This window comes from Oncorhynchus masou, chromosome 15 (assembly GCF_036934945.1).
Source record: "Oncorhynchus masou masou isolate Uvic2021 chromosome 15, UVic_Omas_1.1, whole genome shotgun sequence".
Taxonomy (NCBI): domain Eukaryota; kingdom Metazoa; phylum Chordata; class Actinopteri; order Salmoniformes; family Salmonidae; genus Oncorhynchus; species Oncorhynchus masou.
In genome coordinates, this window is record NC_088226.1 from 43392816 (window position 1) to 43414755 (window position 21940).

Sequence of the window (21940 nt, forward strand, 5' to 3'; positions counted from 1 at the left end):
TGTAAGACATCTGAATAGCAGAGCTGTAGATCTGCAGACATATTATTATTTCACAATGGCTTTGCGTCCCCCCAGCGCCTGTATGAAAGCCATTGTTGACAGTCATACCCGTAGGAGGGGCGATAGTGTATGTGGGTTAATTAGGGCCAAAAACCTTTTTTAGTCAGCACCCAAGGGGAGATTGTAAAGTTTATCACTTCGTGCTTTCACACTTTGAAGATGCTTTCGGGGATGGCTCGCAGACAAGTTTCAAAGTGGACCAGTTACTTCCTCCCCTCCTCCTCTCTCCCTCCTTCCCTCACTCCCTCTGCCTTCAAGTGTATTCAAAGTTGGGAGATATCACAAAGTGAGGGCCATCCCCACATTAGCATAGTTGCAGTGCCAGCGAAGGGAAGGCGCATCATCTCTATGGCTCCGGTGTCCTAATGGGCATAGTGGCTGAACAGATGTTCTGAGAAACACTACTCTCTCTCTTTTCGCACTCACTCACTCACTTACTTACTCTCCCCCCCGATCCCTCTCTCTCCTCTGAATGGGACTGGTGGAATGTTTTAGACAGATTAGGTTGGGGAGTTCCCAAACCTCATCAAGCATACAACAGTACAGTATCTCCTCTGAGCCGAGAGCCGGGAGAGTGAAGAGACTGTCTAAACACTGCGGTAGGTCTGACACTGTAGGCTAAACAGTCTCTGGATGTGTCACTCAAAAAGACCGGTGTAATCGAGACAGCCCTTTAGATCTTTAGAAGTAGCTGTAGTAGTAGTTGCATAGTAATGTCACACTTAGGGCTGGGCGATATATCAAATTAATTATGTACATTCGATTGTATGTTAACACAATATTCCAAATGCCTGTATTGCAAGAATCAAGGTTTATTTTAGTTTTAGTTTATGGCCGCTTGTTCTCATGTTGTCTTTTGGTCTCATCTCCTTCACTCCTTTTGTTGTGACTGTGCACCCTCCCATTTAGTCTCACACACCAAGTTCCTCCTCCTGCCACTCAGAATATTCACAAATTAAATGTCTCTTCTTTCTCTCTTTCAACTCACTATTTGCATTTGAGGTTTGGTCCAACAGCTCATAAGGACACAAAAACACACTGAGATGTTATTTTACTGTAATAGAGGAGAACCGACATTGTGTGAAGAGCAGACCCTACTGAAACGGGAGTATCAATTAACATTGATTCTGGAAAATGAATGATCAGTTTCTGTTGAGCGCAGCATTGTGGTACCATGTACCCCTTGCAGCATTTTAGCCACAGACTGTTATACTAGCTGTATAGTCTGTGTTTGTTAAATGTGCAAAGACCTTAAAAAAAACTATTATATAAGGATTTGGCAACTCATTCTCATTCTGAGAAATAAGTTGGGCCACTTGATATAAACATCTGAACAAAGTGGCCAGGCTAGCATACTGTTCAAACAGTTGGAGACAGACAGAAGGGTGTGTTCATAACAATTTAACTTTTATACCTAGGTCTATAACAGGTGACTGTAAAAACTCTCGAGTGTGCATAAAGGAAATATATAAAACATGAGCTCTTTGAGAAATGTTCTGTGAGAACGGAGTAGAGATTACGTGAATGAATGGCATTATTAATAATCAATATGATTATTTAGCATGGATTTAGGGCAATCCTCTGTGGGACATCTAAATGGGTCACAGAGCTATAGAACCAACCATCCCTGGCCCCTTTTCAAGGCTTTCAGCACTAGCTACTAGTCCAATCTGCTGAATGAACAATGAGAATGAAGACAATCGCAGGGTATTATAGTTTCAATATATTATAATAATGTAAAACTGAACATAATAAAACCTAATCAAACTCAAAAAAAAATACAAAAAAATGTCATTTGATTTTATATTAAAATCTGTACTTCTGTGCTGATTGGTCTATCCAGTCAGTGTAACTAGGGCTGGGTGATATGGCCTAAAAATCATATAAAAAAGTTTCTAATGAATGGGTGATTCACGATATATTGTATATGGACTTTTTAAATGTTTTCTCTAAGTCAGCTTTCCTAAAGCAAAACAACGGGCATGTTCATGACAGTCTCACCTTTCCATAGAGGGGTCATATTAGTGTGAAGCCCAAAGTGTTCGGATGCTACAGAGGTTGGCAGATCGGCAGTACCGTGTTCGTGAGAGTCTTTCCTTAAAGTGGTCATGTTTATTGGCCATATTGTAGGCCAAACAGTTCGGCTACTACAGACATTTTCATGAAAAATACTCGTCGCCAAACCCACTGGCTTCAGGTCATCTACAACATCCTGCTAGGTAAAGTCCCCCATTATCTCAGCTCGCTGGTCACCGTAACAGCACCCACCTGTAGCACGCGCTCCAGCAGGTATATCTCTCTGGTCACCCCCAAAACCAATTCTTCCTTTGGCCGCCTCTCCTGCCAATGATTGGGAACAAACTACAAAAATCTCTGAAACTGGAAACACTTATCTCCCTCACTAGCTTTAAGCACCATCTGTACATAGCCCATCTATAATTTAGCCCAAACAACTACCTCTCCCCTACTGTATTTATTTATTTTGCTCCTTTGCACCCCATTATTTCTATCTCTACCTTGCACATTCTTCCACTGCAAATCTACCATTCCAGTGCTATATTGTATTTACTTCGCCACCATGGCCTTTTTTTTGTTCCTTACCTCCCTTATCTCACCTCATTTGCCCACATTGTATATAGACTTATTTTTCTACTGTATTATTGACTGTACGTTTGTTTTACTCCATGTGTAACTCTGTGTTGTTGTATGTCGAACTGCTTTGCTTTATCTTGGCCAGGTCGCAATTGTAAATGAGAACTTGTTCTCAACTTGCCTACCTGGTTAAATGAAGGTGACATTAAAATATTAAAAGGCCGATTTCTAGGATGTCTCATGGTCTGACAAACATCGCTGTAGCTCTAGATATCTCTAGATTAAACAGACTGATTTTGATGGGAATGTTTGTATTATGCTAATTTGATTGTGGAAACACCTACTTGTTGAATGAGTAGGTGTGTCCAAACTTTTGACTGGTACTGTATGTGACTCGTTTCAGGAAACGAGCTGTATGTCACGTGTCATTACTTCACAGGATAGCTATTTGAACAAACTTAAAATATATATATATATATATATATATATGTTTTTAGACAGAAATGCCTTTTGGAACATGTGAATTTTCATGTGCCTTAATAAGAAATGTTTAGGCCATCTGTAAATACTCATACAATTGTTAAATTACGAGCCTAGTTGGTCTAGCCATGGAAAAAGACAGCAATCTTCTCGCTAGCCATAATTGGCTGAGATAATGAGTGGGCTGGATATGCTGAGAGATTAGTTCGGATCGGTCTGCCAGGTAGCACGCTTCTGTCTATAACATGAGCTGGTCAGTATGTGTGGGTAATAATTTCTAACATATTTTGAAAGATATCACATAGTAGAACTGCATAAGTGTTGCCCTCCACTTTCTGGTGGACCGAGTTTTGAAATCAGTGGATTTAGATTATGATAGCTAAGGAGATGGAGAAAATTCTGGTGTTTGATTGAAAATATGCAGACAGATTTGGAAAGAAAATGCACGCAAGGCTGTTGTATAGAACAGCTGTCTCCAGACTACTGTTACATTTTCAAACAAAGGGCAAGCATGGCATCCATATGACAAAGAGGGAGAAGCGTCCACCCATGTATACTGGTAAGATAGTCTAGCTAGCTACATTTTTTGATTTTACATATTCCTAATTTTGTCAAGGTTGTTTTCATTTCAAGTTAGTTTACTATTAGCTAGCTAGCTAACGTTAGCTTGCTGGCTCGCTAGCTAACGTTATGTGTATGATCTGTGTGGTAATATTATTCCTATCTCCATCATTTACATTGCTAGTTATAGGCTAATGTTAGCTAGCTAACATTGAACCTGGTTGGCTACCAGCCGATTCATGCAGGGTAGTAACATTATGAGTTGGGATTATGGTTCATTGTTTACCTAGCTAGATACATGTCTAAACAAAAGACTCCACTATGCAAGTAACCATTTCAATAGAATGTTCATGATGTTACTGCGACAACTGTCGATAGCCAGAGTGAATTTACCACCTACGTCTATCTACTCCGATTTGAAAGCACTCTTGTCTGAGTGTGCCAGAGTGCAGAATAACTGACCAAATTACGAACGCTCAACACCCGTTGAATGTGGCCGGCGTCAGTAAACATGAGCAAAAAAGCATAATTAAATTGTTGCCAGCAGCACAGTTCCAGTCACCACACTCCGGAAAACATAAAAACAGCCTAACAAGTTCTGCTATTCTGAGTAAAATGGTCAGAGTGAGCATTTCTCTCATTTGTGTTTCTAAGTACTTAGCAAGCTAGCCAACATTAGCCAGTTAGCTTGGGTGCTTGACTGCAGTTGTTAGGTCAAAACGCTCGGATCAACCCTACTCCTCGGCCAGAGCATCCAGTGTGGGCTCTGAACACTCTGAGAGCGAAACACTCTGAATTTACAAATGGACAATCTGACATCTTTATGAACACCCAGAGCACACTCTGGCATTCCAGATTGAATTTACAAACACACTTGTAGTATAAACCAGCCTTTAGCCTTGAATTCTTTGGTTGTTTAGTATATGGCCTCATGTGAATCCTTAAAGAGATGGGTGGGGCTAAAGCTTAAGAGGGTGTGAAGATGCTGAGTGGGTGTAGACAAAGAGCTCTCCAGTAGGTGTACCAAAACATTCAAGGACCATTTTCTCAAAAGTGAGGTTACAAGTTTATCAACATTCAAATAATTACTTTCCCATTGTTCCTCAACTGTAGTGTATGATATACCCCTTTCTAGCTCTGAGGCTCTACTTTTAGCCAATGTAAAAAAAAAAACAATTTCAAATTTTGCTACGTGAGACCAAATCGAGCCAGTCTGCCACAGATCATTCACATTCTATCCCAAAAGTTGGATTCCATAAGATAATACATCTGATAATAAGTTCTTGTAGAAATTTTTGAGAATTTTAAGTCGTCGACTTCAAGTTGTTTTTGCAAATAACTAAATAAACCTGACACGAGTCGAATTAAATGCAAAATGCTTTGAAAATAAATAAAAATCTTGCTCAGTGTTCTATTGACATTTCACAGATAAGCTGGTTTGTGTTTCGAAATCTTTGAAAAATAACAGGAACTTTACATTTACATGTCATATCTCAAAATCGAAATCTATCATACCTCTGTTTAATGTCCTCCGGATTTGAGAAGAGAGATGACGAGTTCAGTGATAAGCCTGTGAGGTATTCTTAATTCTCGCACAGCATCCAGTCTTGCATGTGCAATGCTATTTTCCAGATTTTTAACCACTTTTTTTTTCTCTGGCCATTGGTTTAGTTGCCCTATTTGTTTTACCATCCTACAAGGGTTAATAACTACAATAAGTTTTGAACGGATTATGATAGAGACATGAGGTTGGACCATTTGTTTTCTCAGAGGACTATCTACACAAGTAACATATTTATTATTTTACCCATTGGTCAAAAGATGCGTTTTTGATTGGACACCCTAATCATAGGCATTCTTATCACCCAGAGCACTTCACACATACATTGCCTAACAAACATACACCCATCTCTGGCCTTTGTGCGGTGGCTACAAACAGCCCTGGGTTAATAGCTGGCCCACATTGTGTACTGTATAATAGTATTTGAGTGGCTATATAATAATATTTCAGTGGAGCCACCAGGGCCTTTGTTCTCTCTCTTACGGCTGGTAATAATTAAACTGGCTTTCACGCCACAGCCACGGCCTTGGCTACGACAATCCTTGTTGTTTCTATATATATATGGTGGTGTTCCAGGTCACCTACATTGCAGTCACGCTGTGCAGAGCAGTAGATTGCTATATTGATGTTGTTCCTTGGATAAATACTTCTCCAGGCATTATGACATCCCAAACAGGGAGTATTCTTGCAGGCCTAGTATCTACATAATATAAAGAATGTGAACAACAATCTCACTTCCTATTGAATGCAGAACGAGGGAGAGCTGTTTGTTGTTTTGAAAGTCTCTAAAAAAGTGTTTTATTGAAAAGGTTTGGTAACTAGTTACCTTTTTGAGTTTGGTTCCAGCAACATGGTTGGCATCAGTTGCTGGGACCACTGCCACATGTCCAGGGATCCTGCTGACTAAGGCTCCGATGAGCTGCTTGCAATAGCAGATAGGCAGCTTACAGTGGCAGCTAGGCTATCAAGCTGGTGGGGTTTCCTTGAGGGCTTGAACGCAGCTTGTCTCGGACTTGTGACTGTCTATATCCCTGCTGTTTGTTGCTGTTTCTATCTTCCTTGCTACTTGCCCTGTCTGGAACTGTGAGGAGTAACAGCATAGCTTACATTTTTAACATGACAAATACCATGGTAAAGGACAGTGGTGTCTCTCTATCACATTTGAAGGATCTTTTAAATAAACAAAAATAGTTCTACAAGAAGTTGTTACAACAACAACAAGAAAATAGCTTCAAGTGTTTTGTCCAAATACTGGTGGAATCATCTAATAAAATAATAGATTACATGACCAGAGAGATCCAGGACCCAAAGAACAGTTTGCAGTTCTCCCGGGGTCAACTCGATTTAGTGTCAGCAGGAAAACGCCAAGATGACAGCAATCTGTAAGTCACTCACTGAGGACATAAGTTCTGTATGTGAAAGCATGATAACAATGACAGAGAAATCAGACTCAAGTGACAATTAAATGTGGAAAAACATTGTTTTGGATGAAATTGAATAATCTCCACATGAAACCTGGACCAAAACTGAGGACAACATGAGGGAAATGATCTTAGAGAAACTGAAGATGGACCACAGGAAGATGTAGGTGGAGCACTCCCACAGGATTGGGAAAACCCACCACTGGCCCAGATGACCGGCCCAGGCCGATCGTGCTCAGGTTCAAGGACAAGGTAGCTGTTCTGGAAAGAGCCAAGAACTTGAGAGGAACAAGGACTATCCTGAAGTTGTGCACCCGAAGAGAAAATAACTTATCCCAGCCATGAAAGCTGCCAGAGTGCTTGGGGACATGGCTTACATCCACTATGACAGGCTCATTACCCACCCTCCCTCCCAAAAGCCTGGAAGGAATGAGAGAGGCAAGCCTATGGGTTCAAAGCTTCAACCCCGCAGCGGCGCACACACACACACACCAACTGATTAATGGACTGCTGAATGTTTTTTTCCCCTCATGCTTTGTTTTTTCTTTTCCATACGTGACTGTCCATCTTCTTATGTAGAAACATTTGAGATTGTGTTTTTTACATTGGATTAAAGCAGAGAAACATAAATACAAAATGGTATATCATACACTGCATTTGAGGAACAATGGGAAAGTAATTCTGCTTTGAAAGTTGATAGTTTAAAGTAACCTCAGTTTTGAGAAAATGGCCTTTGAATGTTTTGGTACCTCCTGGAGAGCTCTTCTTTGTCTACACCCATTCAGGATTGTTCACACCCTCTTAAGCCAACCCCACCCATCTCTTTAAGGATTCACATGTGAGGTCATGTTTATTTTATTTCTTTATTTTTCACCTTTATTTCACCAGGTAGGCTAGTTGAGAACAAGTTCTCATTTACAACTGCGACCTGGCGGTCAGCTAATTAGGCTGTTTTGTGCTAAACAGTGAGTAGTATAGTAAAGGTTAAGACTAAAAGTGGTAAACGTAGTAGCCTAAAATAAGAACAAGTTCCAGGTAAACAAAATATCCAGATAAAAATATGTTATAAATATTAGATGACGCTTACCCAGACACACTTGATTGATGGGTCATGTGAAATAAATGCTATAACCTCCAGCCACATCTTGCTAAGTGGATGGGTCTCTACAGAAAGTTTAAACGGTATAGTGAAATTATTACTTGCATAGTACCAATATCAAAAACAAGTCGGAGCATACAATCAGGGGGTCAAACGGCTGAGCAGCAGAATAAAAAAAAATATCAGCAACATATGGTGTGTGTGTTAGGAAAGAGTCATTTGAATAGAGGCACTGCAGAGAGTGCTGATGACTGGGAACTCACCCCCGGTGATGAACTGGTCCGTCCGAACCACGCATAAACAAGATAATATATAATCGGAGAGCCTGTTTCTGTCCTGCACTGGACTTTGGTGCAGGGCATGTGACGTCCATAGCCTCTTCGTCGCAAAATTCCCTGATCTTCTCAAAGATATTTGTCTAGCTGTGTCCAGTCCAGGTGATGCTTGTACAGAAAGACCATCTTTGGGAGAAAGGATTTCAGTGTTGCGCACCAGCTGAAACCTGGTTCCGACTTGAGTCCAAATGCTCCTTGTCGACAATGACACCAGATTCCAGAGCATCGAAGTTGTAAAACAGAAAATTACAAAAGAAATTATGCGAGATCAATAAAAGGAGCGCCACTCATGTTGGAGGTAAATTAAATAATCAAAATGTGTTTATGCTTTACATACCAAGTTTTGTCATCGATTCCTTGTAGAGACTCCACACCGCTGCTTTTTTCATATGGGATGGTGGCAGCTTTCCATCAAGTGTTTGTGTCCTGGGTGGCATCCTCGTAATACCATTGCATTATCCTTTGCATAGTTGTTGATGAAGTTCACAACTTGCTGCAAGTCCTCATGCTTCAGGTGTAACCTGTGCCTGCTTGGGCCAGCTCTCTTTTTGACTGGAGGCATTTGACCATTCTCCTTGTGTGACTGGTGAAGGAGTGTCCTACTGATGCTGAAAGAGAAATTCCAGATACAAATATTTTGGCATTATTATACAATAGATAGCCGTCAGATAGACCTGGCTAACTTGATGGGTCATGTAATCATCTGGTGAAGTGGAGTCTTTTGTTTAGACATGCTAGCTAAACAACAAACCATAATCCTAATGCATAAAGTACTAGCAATACAAACCGATTTTTCATATCTAGCTAGAGTTCACCAAATAGGTTCGATGTTAGGTAGTTAGCTAGCTAACATTAGGCTATAACTGGCAATGCGAAATTGTATTCTGAGAACATTACTACACACAGATCATAAACGTAATGTTAGCTAGCGAGCCAGCCAGCTAACATCCGCTAGCTAGCTAATAGTAACCTTTTAACTTCTCTAGGGTAGGGGGCAGCATTCAGAATTTTGGATGAAAAGCATGCCCAAATTAAACGGCCTGCTACTCGAGCCCAGAAGATATGATATGCATATAACTGGTAGATTTGGATAGAAAACACTCTAAAGTTTATGTGAGTATAACAGAACTGATTTGGCAGGCGAAAACCTGAGAAAAATCTATTCAGGAAGTATTTTTTTGGGGTTTTGTAGTTTTCTATTCAATGCCATTACAGTATCCATTGATTTATGACTCAATTTGCAGTTCCTATGCCTTCCACTAGATGTCAACAGTCTTTAGAAAAGTTTTCAGGCTTGTATTCTTATAAATGAGGGAGTAAGAGCAGTCTGAATGAGTGGACCCTGACGTGTCACAGAGCTTTTTCATGCGCAATCCCGAGAGAGTGCATTTCTTGTTTACCTTTTATATTGACAACGTTATTGTCCGGTTGAAATATTATAGATCATTGAGGCTAAAAACAATCTGAGGATTGAATATAAACATTGTTTGACATGATTCTATGAACTTTACGGATACAATTTGGATTTTATTCTGCCTGTTTTGACTGCGTTTAAGCCTGTGGATTAGTGAAGAAAACGCGCACACAAAACAGAGGTTTTTGGATATAAAGAGTCTTTATCGAACAAAAGGAACATTTATTAAGTAAATGAATGTCTTCTGAGTGCAACCATATGAAGATCATCAAAGTTAAGGGATTCATTTTATCTCTATTTCTGAGTTTTGTAACACTTCTGCTTGGCTGGTTACTGTTTGTAATAATTTCTCAACTGGGCTATGTTCTCAAATAATCGTAAGGTATGCTTTCGCCGTAAAGCATTTTAAAAATCTGACACCGTTGTTCGATTCACAAGAAGTTAATCTTTAAACCTATTTCACAAGAAGTTAATCTTTAAACCTATGTAAAATATGTTTTTGTTTTCTGAATTTTTATAATGAGTATTTCTGTATTTGAATTTGGCTCTCTGCAATCTCACTGGATGTTGGCCAGATGGGACGCTAACATCCCATATACCCTAAAGAGGTTTTAACTTAAAATTAAAACAACTTTCTGACAAAATTAGAAAGGTATAGTATATGAAAATGTAGCTAGACACTTACACTTACTCCACTTCATACATGGAGGAATGCTTCACGGCAGACTGCAATCCCTTTCATTAAATAAGACGTCCTGTGTTGTTTCCGTTTTGTTTGTACAGCTTGCTTGGCCCGTTATGTCAAGGCAATCTGGTTCACACTGACCGTGTACAATGCCATAAGAATCATCTTAAGCTTGAGCTCCGACCCAAACTTTGACCATTTTACTCTCTCTAGCAGAGTTGATTAGGATGTTTTCATATTATCCAGAGCATTGGTGACTGTAACTGTGCTCCTGGCAACAATTGAATTATGCTTTTTTGCCAACATTTACTGACACCAGCCATATTCAACCGGTGTTGAACGTTTGTAAATTCATCATTTATTCTGCGATACAGCAATAGCAATACAAGGATATAACATCTATAGAAGAGACAGGAACGCTTAAATGGGAGGTGTTGCTACAGTGTACATTTCTAGTACCAGTCAAAAGTTTGGACACACCTACTCATTAACCTTTTCTTAATTTGTACTATTTTCTACATTGTAGAATAACAGTGAAGACATTACAACTATGAAGTAACAAATATGGATTAATGTAGTAACCCAACAAATCAAAATATATTTGAGATTCTTCAAAGTAGCCACACTTTGCCTTGACAGCTTTGCCCACTCTTGGCAATCTAATTCATGTTAATAACAAAAAAATCCATCCTCAAACTTATCCACTTTTGATAGACTTAATGGGGCAATCTGTAGTTGCTACATCCATTTTTAGACCTATAAATATTTTCATTGATTCTTGAAGAATATGATATAATAAATGCCTCATGAGCTTAGTTCAACTGTCACACTTTATGAGAACCCAAACATAAGGATCGTCAGTCCATGTATCCATTGCTATGTCTATTAATCTGAGAGTGGTTACATTTCACCAAGCCCATCCCTCAGCTTTTTGTCAAAACAGAGGCAGGGTGGCCATTATTATTTAATCTGTGGATTTGCCCTTTAAACAGCTGCATATTATTGAAATATCAGTGTCACCAACAAAAAGGTATACAATAGGCCTATAGCAAATGCAGCATATGGCATTCATTTTACACATGTAAATAGCACTTTTCAGTTGTGCTCAAAGCATGCCATTCCGTGATGAACTCGAATCCATGAGCCCAATCAGTTACCCATGACAACAGTGTAGGGCTGGCTAATAAGTCCTTAGTTTTGGGGTCATGCTCAGGTAAAATAATTAGGCTAATCTATATTTCCATATCTCCAAGTCCTATTCTTAATTGTCAAAGTGGGCAAACTTAGGCAGGAAATGCCAACAGCGAACAGTGAGCCATCGTATTCATGCATCAAAACAAATTAAATAATGAAAGAAAGGCATTGTAAGTTTCAATTATTTAAAGTTAGTGTGGGAGAGGTGGATCTTTTTTGTTGTTGTTCAATGATGACAAACCTTCTGGCATTGACGACTTAGATGGAAAGCTACTGAGGATGATAGGAGTGGCCATAGTCATCTATCTGTCATATATTTAATCTGAGTCCAGAGGAAGGTGTTTGTCCTCAGGCCTGGAGGGAAGCCAAAGTCATGCTGCTACCCAAGAGTGGTTGATCAGACCTTGCCAGCTCTTAGTAAGCTGTTGTAAAAAATGGTGTTTGACCAAATGCAATGCTATTTCTCTGTAAACAAATTGACAACAGAAGACAATCTGTAACCGGAAAAATGGCGGGCGGAAGACAGGGTGGTGCGGCAGGTGCCGCTTCTCATTCGAATGCTGTAATTTTATCTAAACCATCAGGTGTACGCCGATCCCAGCTAAGTAACTCATGCAAAGAGTTAAAGCGCAATTATGTGTTTTATCTCCAGTACTCTGCCATGATTGTCAGTTATGTAGCTGCTCTACTGATAATCTCAGTGCGTCCTTGCTGGGATGACACAATCAGTCTACTACCGGAGAATATCAACACCAAACACATTGGTTCACCGTTCCACGTGAGCGGACAGTACACAGCATACCATAATGTTCTGAATAATGGCCAAGTCTACCTCGCTCCTTATCCTACTGAACCGCTTAGGCGTAACAAACACAAGTCCAACATTTATCGGAAACTGTTAAACTACCTGTTCACTACCCTCCTGCTCTCCGGGGATGTACAACTCAATCCTGGGCCCAATATCAACGAGCCAGTGATACGCACCGGAGTGGAGAGCGGTGGATGGCCTCGTCCGCTGGTCGTCGCCGCTGTGGAGGTGGGTGAGTGCTATGGTCCTATGGTTTCTCTCGACTCACCCGACTCCAGGATAGATTTTGACTCTTCAAACATACCAGAGTCGCAATATGCAATCCCTGACTCTGCTTCTGGTACGCAAGCTATTTTAATTAGTTTCCCGCATCCAGTGCAGGCGGGAGGGATTGTTAATTGCGCTACCGAACTGCCCCTAATCAAAACGAAACAAAACGGCCTAAACCCAGCCGTCAGAAAACACAGAAAATTTAACTTTTTTCAGTGTGTCAATCACTCTCGAGTCATCTGGGACCCACGAGCTAAGCCCAAGGGACTACTAGGGGGGCACTTGAATATTCGTAGTGTCATTCCAAAAAGTGGTCAAATTCAACATCTACTCACAGACTCCAACCTTGACTTTCTCTGCCTCTCAGAGACATGGCTCCATAAACACTCTCCATATGCTGCTTTGATTGTGCCTGGCTACAATGTTTTCAGGAGAGACAGGATTGAAGGAAGAGGAGGGGGTGTGATGATTTACATTAAAGAACATATCCGATGTAAACAAATTGAGTGGTCATGTGATAATGAACTAGAATGTATCGGCCTGAAAGTTACACTCTCTCCCCAAATGTCTTTTACCCTCATTGGAATGTATAGGCCACCTTCCACCAAAAGTGTGTTTTTTGATCAGTTTAAATACCATGCTTAGGGAATGTGATTTTGGGAAAGAGGTCATCTTAATGGGAGATTTTAACATTAATTATGAAGACAAGTGTTGTAGGAAAACCCTCAAACGGATCACTAATACCTTTGACCTTACACAGCTAGTTAAAGAGCCAACCAGGGTGACTTGTTGCTCTAAAACACAGATTGATTTGGTGTTCAGTAATAAACCAGAGAGAGTGACTAAATCATTTGATGTGGTTACTGGGCTGTCTGATCATAATCTGACACTTATAGCCAGAAAGCTGTCTAAGAGCAGGTTTAACCTCTCTACTGTTAGAAAGCCAGATCAACTCAGAATACCTAAGAGTGAATTAAACTATTTTGAAAAAGCAATTAAGGGAATAAACTGGAATGATCTCTTGTCCTATACAGACGTGGAAGCTGATAGTCAGGTTTTTCTATCCACAATCCAGACTACAATAAATGGCTTCCTAAAGAAAATCAAATCCAAACCTGGCCAAAAGAGCACTCTTCCTTGGCTAAATGGAGAAATCTGGAAATTGATGAAAGAACGAGATTATGCTCTAAAAATAACACTAAAATCTAAATTAGAGCATGACAGACGTAGGTTTACCATGTTGAGAAATAAGGTGATGAAAGAAATCAGACAGGCCAAGGCAAACTTTTGTATTAACATAATTGGTGAAGCAAAGGGAAATTCTAAATTGATATGGGAGAATCTAAAAAAGTTAACAGGGAAAGACCATAGTAACACTGCAAAAAGACTAGAAATCATGGTGAATAACAATCTAACACAGGATGCAGTCGAAATAGCAATAGCCTTCAATTCCTACTTTATTGACTCTGTCAGGGCACTGACACAGAACCCCTCCACCGGTTTCTTGGGCTCAGTGCTAGTGAATGACACTCAACCTGTCTTCATCATAAGGGAGGTTTCTGAGTCAAAGGTGAACAAGGTGATTAGCTCACTAAAGAACTCTAAAGCCAAAGATGTGTTTGAGATGGACTCTACCTTTCTTAAAAACTACAAAGAGTCACTCATTGGCCCCATTACTAAGGTCACCAACACATCTATTGGTCTCGGTGTGTTTCCAAGGGTATGGAAGTCGGCCATAATAACCGCCATCTTTAAATCAGGCGACCCTGCTGACGTAAGTAACTACAGGCCCATTAGTATACTACCTGTGGTGTCAAAGGTTGTTGAAAAGTGTGTAGCAGAACATCTGATTGCCCACCTCAACAACAGCCCCTTCACATTACACTCCATGCAGTTTGGCTTCAGAGCGAAACACTCTACAGAAACGGCCAACTGCTTTCTTCTGGAAAATGTGAAGTCCAAGATGGACAAAGGGGGTGTTGTTGGGGCTGTGTTTCTGGACCTAAGGAAGGCTTTTGATACTGTCAACCATGAGATTCTCATCACAAAATTGTCAAAGTTCAACTTTTCCCCTGATGCCTTGAGATGGATGAAATCATACCTTGAAGGCAGAACTCAGTGTGTCAGAGTGAGCAATGAGCTGTCGCCCTATCATAGCTATGATGTGGGCGTGCCCCAAGGGTCAATACTGGGGCCCCTCCTGTTCAGCCTGTACATTAATGATCTGCCTTCTGTCTGTACTGGGTCTGAAGTTCAAATGTATGCAGATGATACAGTGATATATGTGCATGCATAGATCAAACAACAAGCTGCACAAGAACTCACTACTGTAATGGTCCAGGTTACAAAGTGGCTCAGTGACTCGTGTTTGCATCTCAATGTGAAAAAACTGTTTGCATGTTCTTCACAAAGAGGGCAACAGATGCTACTGAGCCAGATGTATATGTGTCAGAGGAGAAGCTCCAGGTGGTATCCGATTTTAAGTACCTTGGCATCATACTTGATTCCAACCTCTCTTTTAAAAAGCATGTGAAAAAGGTAATTCAAATAACTAAATTCAACCTAGCTAATTTCGGATTTATACGAAATTGTTTGACTACAGAGGAAGCAAAACTGTACTTCAACTCTATGATACTCCCCCACTTAACATACTGCTTGACTAGTTGGGCCCAAGCTTGCTGTACAACATTAAAACCTATTCAGTCTGTCTACAAACAGGCTCTCAAAGTGCTTGATAGGAAGCCCAATAGCCATCATCATTGTCACATCCTTAGAAAGCATGAGCTCTTGAGTTGGGAAAATCTTGTGCAATACACCAACGCATGTCTTGTATTCAAGATCCTTAATGGCCTGGCTCCCCCTCCACTCAATATTTTTGTTAAACAGAAAACCCAGACATATGGCAGCAGATCCACAAGGTCTGCCATGAGAGGTGACTGTATAGTTCCCCTAAGGAAAAGCACCTTTAGTAAATCTGCATTCTCTGTGAGAGCTTCCAATGTCTGGAATACACTGCCATCAGACACACATAACTGCACCACATATCACACTTTCACAAAATGCTTGAAGACATGGCTAAAGGTCAATCAGATTTGTGAACATGGTCCCTAGCTGTGTGTTGCCGCTTTCCATGTTGTCTGTTGTCTGTAGCTTGTGAGGTGTGGACACACTTTGTTGCTTTTATGAATTTTATCTTGCTGCTTTTTGCTCTATGTTGCTCTGTCTGTATGCTACGTCTTGCTTGTCCTATGTTGCTATGTCTTGCTTGTTCTATGTTGCTGTTGTCTATATTGTAATTGTTTTTAATAACCTGCCCAGGGACTGCGGTTGAAAATTAGCCGGCTGGCTAAAACCGGCACTTTTACTGAAACGTTGATTAATGTGCACTGTCCCTGTAAAAAAAAGACTTTCAGCATGCTTATAGAGAAGGGCACTCAACATGTAGTGCACTGACAAAAAGGACTGATGATTGGTTGAAATAAATTGATAATAAGATGATTGTGGGTGCTGTACTGTTATATTTCAGTGCAGCCTTTGATATTATTAACCATAAACTGTTGCTGAGAACTTACATCTTATGTCTTTTCAAACTCTGCCATATTGTTGATTCAGAGCTATCTATCGAAAATAACTCAGGCTTCTATGAAAGCAAACCCATCTAATGTTAAACATATAGGGTGTGGTGTGCTGGAGGGCAGCTCTCTAGGCCCTCTATTCTTATTTTATATTTACCAATGACTTGCCACTAGCATTAAACAAAGCCTGTGTGTCCATGTATGCAGATGATTCAACCATATTCAGTTGAAGTCGGAAGTTTACATACACTTAGGTTGGAGCCATTAAAGCTAATTTTTCAACCACTCCACAAATTTCTTGTTAACAAACTATAGCTAGAGCAAGTCGGTTAGGACATCTGCTTTGTGCATGACACAACATTTTTCCAACAATTGTTTACAGACAGATTATTTCACTTATAATTCACTGTATAACAATTCCCGTGGGTCAGAAGTTTACATACACTAAGTTGACTGTGCCTTTAAACAGCTTGGAAAATTCCAGACAATGATGTCATGGCTTTAAAAGCTTCTGATAGGCTGATTGACATAATTTGAGTCAATTGGAGGTGTACCTGTGGATGTATTTCAAGGCCAACCTTCAAACTCTGCCTCTTTGCTTGACATCATGTGAAAATTAAAAGAAATCAGCCAAAACCCCAGAAAAAAAATTGTAGACCTCCACAAGTCTGGTTCATCATTGGGAGCAATTTCCAAACGGCTGAAGGCGGGACCATGCACAATGGGACCACGCAGCCGTCAGACTGCTCAGGAAGGAGCCGCGTTCTGTCTCCTAGTGATGAACGTACTTTTGTGCGAAAAGTACAAATCAATCCCAGAACAACAGCAACAGACCTTGTGAAGATGCTGGAGGAAACAGGTACACAAGTATCTATATCCACAATAAAACAAGTCCTATAGCAACATAAACTGAAAGGCCACTCAGCAAAGAAGAAGCCACTGCTCCAAAACCGCCATAAAAAAGCCAGACTCCGGTTTGCAACAGCACATGGAGACATAGATCATACTTTTTGGAGAAATGACCTCTGGTCTGATGAAACAAAAATATAACTGTTTGGCCATAATGACCATCGTTATGTTTGGAGGAAAAAGGGGGAGGCTTGCAAGCTGAAGAACACCATCCCAACCGTGAAGCACGGGGGTTGCAGCATCATGTTGTGGGGTAGCATTGCTGAAGGAGGGACTGGTGCACTTCACAAAATAGATGGCATAATGAGGCAGGAAAATTATGTGGATATATTGAAGCAACATCTCAAGACATCAGTCAGGAAGTTAAAGCTTGGTTGCAAATGGGTCTTCTAAATGGTCCATGACCCCAAGCATACTTCCAAAGTTGTGGCAAGACAACAAAGTCAAGGACAACAAAGGCAAGGTATTGGAGTGGCCATCACAAAGCCCTGACCTCAATTCTATAGAAAATGTGTGGGCAGAACGGAAAAAGTGTGTGCGAGCAAGGAGGCCTTACAATCCTGACTCAGTTACACCAGCTCTGTCAGGCGGAATGGGCCAAAATTCACCCAACTTATTGTGAGAAGTTTGTGGAAGGCTACCCAACACGTTTGACCCAAGTTAAACAATTTAAAGGCAATGCTACCAATACTAATTGAGTGTATGTAAACTTCTTACCCACTTTGAATGTGATAAAATAAATAATGGATTCTAAAATGGATTTAAAAATAAATAATCTCACACAATACCCCATAATGACAAAGCAAAAACAGTTTTCTTTAAAACATTTTTGCAAATGTATTAAAAAATAGACTGAAATGCCTTAATTACATAAGTATTAAGTAAGTACATCAGTAAGACCCTTTGCTCTGAGACTCGAAATTGAGCTCAGGTGCATCCTGTTTCCATTGATCATCCTTGAGATGTTTCTACAACTTGATTGGAGTCCATCTGTGGTAAATGTAATTGATTGGACATGTTTTGGAAAGGCACAGACCTGTCTATATAAGGTTCCACAGTTGACAGTGCAAAGGCATTATCATGTGCCCCACTAAGGATATTTATCTTACAACTTGTCCTTGTGATAAAAAATGATGTGGGTAAAACAAAGTGCAAATTAAACGTACAAATCTTGGAGCATTATAACACCATTCGGGTGCAAAAACTCAACTTACCCAGTTGCGGCCCACTTTGTGCAAACAAACCACTCGATTTCATCCCTACTTTATATCGGCATCTACCATGTCACCCTCGCAAGGAGAGGGGGTGACCTCAACAATTTGTTAAAATGAGAGGCTGCCTGGATCTTTAATTTAAAGACCCTCACTCCCTTCGGTCTCGACATAGACTTCGATCTGAAGCCATTCTTGTGATTTTGCTATTGTAAATGTTTGTATCTACGATCGTATGCTATCCTTTAATGTTTTTGGTATGTTATTTTTTATATCTGAGAATTAACCAATGATATCAGGCCACACCCAGCCATGATTACAGACACACGTGTGTTCTTTGACACTATAAACTAGTCACCCTGTAGTGTTTGTCATTATACCCTGATGAAGACAGCTTGTCTGTTGAAACGTTGGTTATTAGGTTATTCAATTATTGCATTGGACCTCCTAGAGTGTGCAGCTCCTCCTTTAATTTTTCATGTGTTCTATTCCGCTAGCCTGCACCTCGCCTAAATAGTTGTCTATTTATTCCTCCTCTAGTGCAATAACCAAGCCATGAGGTCGAAGGAATTGTATGTTGAGCTCCGAGACAGGATTGTGTCGAGGCACAGATCTGGGAAGGGTACCAAAAAATGTCTGCAGCATTAAAGGTCCCCAAGAACACAGTGGCCAACAAAATTTTAAATGGAAGAAATTTGACACCACCAAGACTATTCCTGGAGCTGCCTGCCTAGCCAAACTCAGCAATTGGGGAAGAAGGACCTTGGTCAGGGAGGTTACCAAGAACCCAATGGTCACTCTGACAGACCTCCGGAATTCCTCTGTTGAGATGGGAGAACCTTCCAGAAGGACAAACATCTCTGCATCATCCCACTAATCAGGCCTTTATGGTAGAGTGGCCAGACAGAAGCCACTCCTCAGTAAAAGGCACATGATAGCCCGCTTGGAGATTGCCAAAAGGAACCTAAAGGACTCTCAGACCATAAGAAACAAGATTTTCTGGTCTGATGAAAACAAGATTGAACTCTTTGGCCTGAATGCCAAGCATCACGTCTGGAGGAAACTTGGCACCATCCCTACGGTAAAGCATGGTGGGGGCAGCATCATGCTGTGGGGATGTTTTTCAGCGGCAGGGACTGGGAGACTAGGCAGAATCGAGGGAAAGATGAGCGGAGAAAAGTACAGAGAGATCCTTGATGAAAACCTGCTCCAGATCGCTCAGGACCTCAGACTTGGGGCGAATTTTCACCTTCCAACAGGACAATGACCCTAAGCACACAGCCAACACAGTGCAGGAGTGGCTTTGGGACAAGTCTCTGAATGTCCTTGAGTGGACCGGCTAGAGCCCGGACTTGAACCCGATCAAACATCTCTGGAGAGACCTGTCCATCGACACTCCACATCCAACCTGAGAGCTTGAGAGGATCACCAAGCTTGTAGCGTCATACCCACAAAGAGACAAGGCTGTAATCGCTGCCAAAGATGCTTCAACAAAGTAAAGGTCTGAATACTTATGTAAATGTGATATTTACGTTTTATTGCAAAACATTTTAAAACCTGTTTTTGCTTTGTCATCATGGGTTATTGTGTGTAAATTGATGAGGGAAAAAATCTATTTAGTCCATTTTAGAATAAGACTAATGTAACAAAGTGGAAAAGGTGAAGGGGTCTGAATACTTTCCGAATGCACTGTAAATGAAAATATCAATGAAAATATTGTATTTCTACCGGTAAATGTGCGCGTATCACATGATGTTGGTGGCACCTTAATTGGGGAGTACAGGCTTGTGTTAAAAGCACATTGGTTCCATTTGTTTGATGACATTCCATTCACTCCTTCCCAGCCATTATGAGCAGTTCTCCCCTCAGCAGCTTTCAATGGAGCTTATAGTATTATTTTCTTTGGCAACTCTGGTATAAGCAGGATAAACAGTTTATACATACACAACAAAATAAAATGTGTGACCGTGTAGCAATAGTTAGTTGGTTAGCTGGCAGCAAGGAATGGATAAGAACGTTGCCACTGAGCATGGCAATGGAACATAAAGGACGAACGACTGGGTCGTGTCCATAAATATGGAACTAATTGAACGAACAATTAGTTCTATGGCAACCAAAAGGTGAGAAAGTATGAATTTGCTCATACATTTTTCAAATATTAATGTAGAAAAAGGTATTTATACCACTAAATGTGTACTTTCATATTGTTTATTTGGCCATGGTGGTATAAGTGGGATAAATGCCTCTGTATGTTACCTTGGAAAAATGAACTCCGCAAAGGGACTCGGCTCTGCCTCATCCTGCGCCATCGTCCATTATTTCCAAGGTAATGTACCTAAAATCAGAGTTTATTCCTTATGTATCATGTCATGTTATGTGTGGACCCCAGGAAGAGAAGCTGCTGCTTTCGCAACAGCAAATATGTATCCTAATAAATTACCAAAATAAGATATTTATTGCAGCTCAAGGATGGCATTTTAACCATGTTTGAAAATGTAATGTTTATGTTTGCGTATGCAAGCACATATGTGATCCAGTAATGCCCTTGTAAAGTGGTAATGGTGTGTACCGGATATGATTCAGACAGATAATAATCTGGTTAGTTGGGTCTGTGTTGTCTGTTAATGTGATTATAGAGCTGTTGTTGTCTGAATCTGTGGACAGATACATGTTTACATACTGGACTTTTACATTGAGCAGGTAGAGAGAATAGAGATGATGATGATGATGAGTGAGAGAGAAAGTCAGCTAGAAAGAGAGAGAGAGACTAAATAGTTTCTCTTCCTGCATCAGTGTTTGTTTTTGTCCTATGCCTGTTGGATGATAAAATAAAGCGTCTTTTAACATGACCCCTGTACTCTTTTCTAATATTAACAGGTTAGACAGTCCCCTCACTGTAAGCGAAGGTCACTTTTACACAATGTTTACAAAAAGCCATGTAAACCCTACGTGCTGCAGGGGGTCCAATTGACTTGGTGGAAATAGTGTTGCATGAATGTTGTAAAAGCTGAAAGGCTAACTCCCTGTTTAACATTAACAACAGCCACAAAAACAAAGTTACTGAGGATAGCAATGGTTGCAGTGTTTCATGGCTTCCCTACCTCCCTCACTATGTGGAACACCACTGTGCTAAAATGAACTGCTCTCCATTGTTGGCTCCCTGCTGTGTACTTACTCAGATCCAACCACCCCACCCCTAACACACACACACACACACACACACGGATACGGACATGCACATACACATCTCATCAATATGTATTGCCATACACAGATGTCTGCAGTGAGGAATTAAATGTCAGGCAGCAAAACCGGAGCTTTTGAATCTGGTGTGATCACATTGTGAACCAGATAAAGCCTCTGTTTGCATTGGTGAGGGATATTCACTTTTCTGTGAATAACACCCAGTCTGCAATTCATTATAATCACAAACATGATGCGTGCACACACCTTCTCTCACACTTCTCTCTTTTTCTCTCTCTGCTCTCTTTCTAGCTCTCATTTTCTCCATATTTCACTCTTTCTCCCAGTCTCTCTCTCTTTCTCTCTCTCTCATCTCTTTTTCTCTCTCCATACCGCTCTTTCTCTCATCTCCTAGCACCTGCTCCCATGTCCACCCCCCACCCCCTGGTGTCTTGTGCTATTGTTTGAGAATAATGATTTCTGAAACACTCCCACACACATGGTCACATGGCTGAGTTCACTTGACAGATTGTCATCAGAATACAGTAATGGGACTTAATAAAAAAACAAGCATCTGGTTTG

At 40.6% G+C, this 21940-nt stretch overlaps 1 protein-coding gene across 2 annotated transcripts in view; it reads left to right on the forward strand.

Annotated features, from left to right (window-relative positions):
* The window catches only part of LOC135556279 (BMP/retinoic acid-inducible neural-specific protein 3-like), an 80839-nt gene that overhangs the window by 25929 nt on the left and 32970 nt on the right, over nucleotides 1-21940 (forward strand). The window lies entirely within an intron of this gene.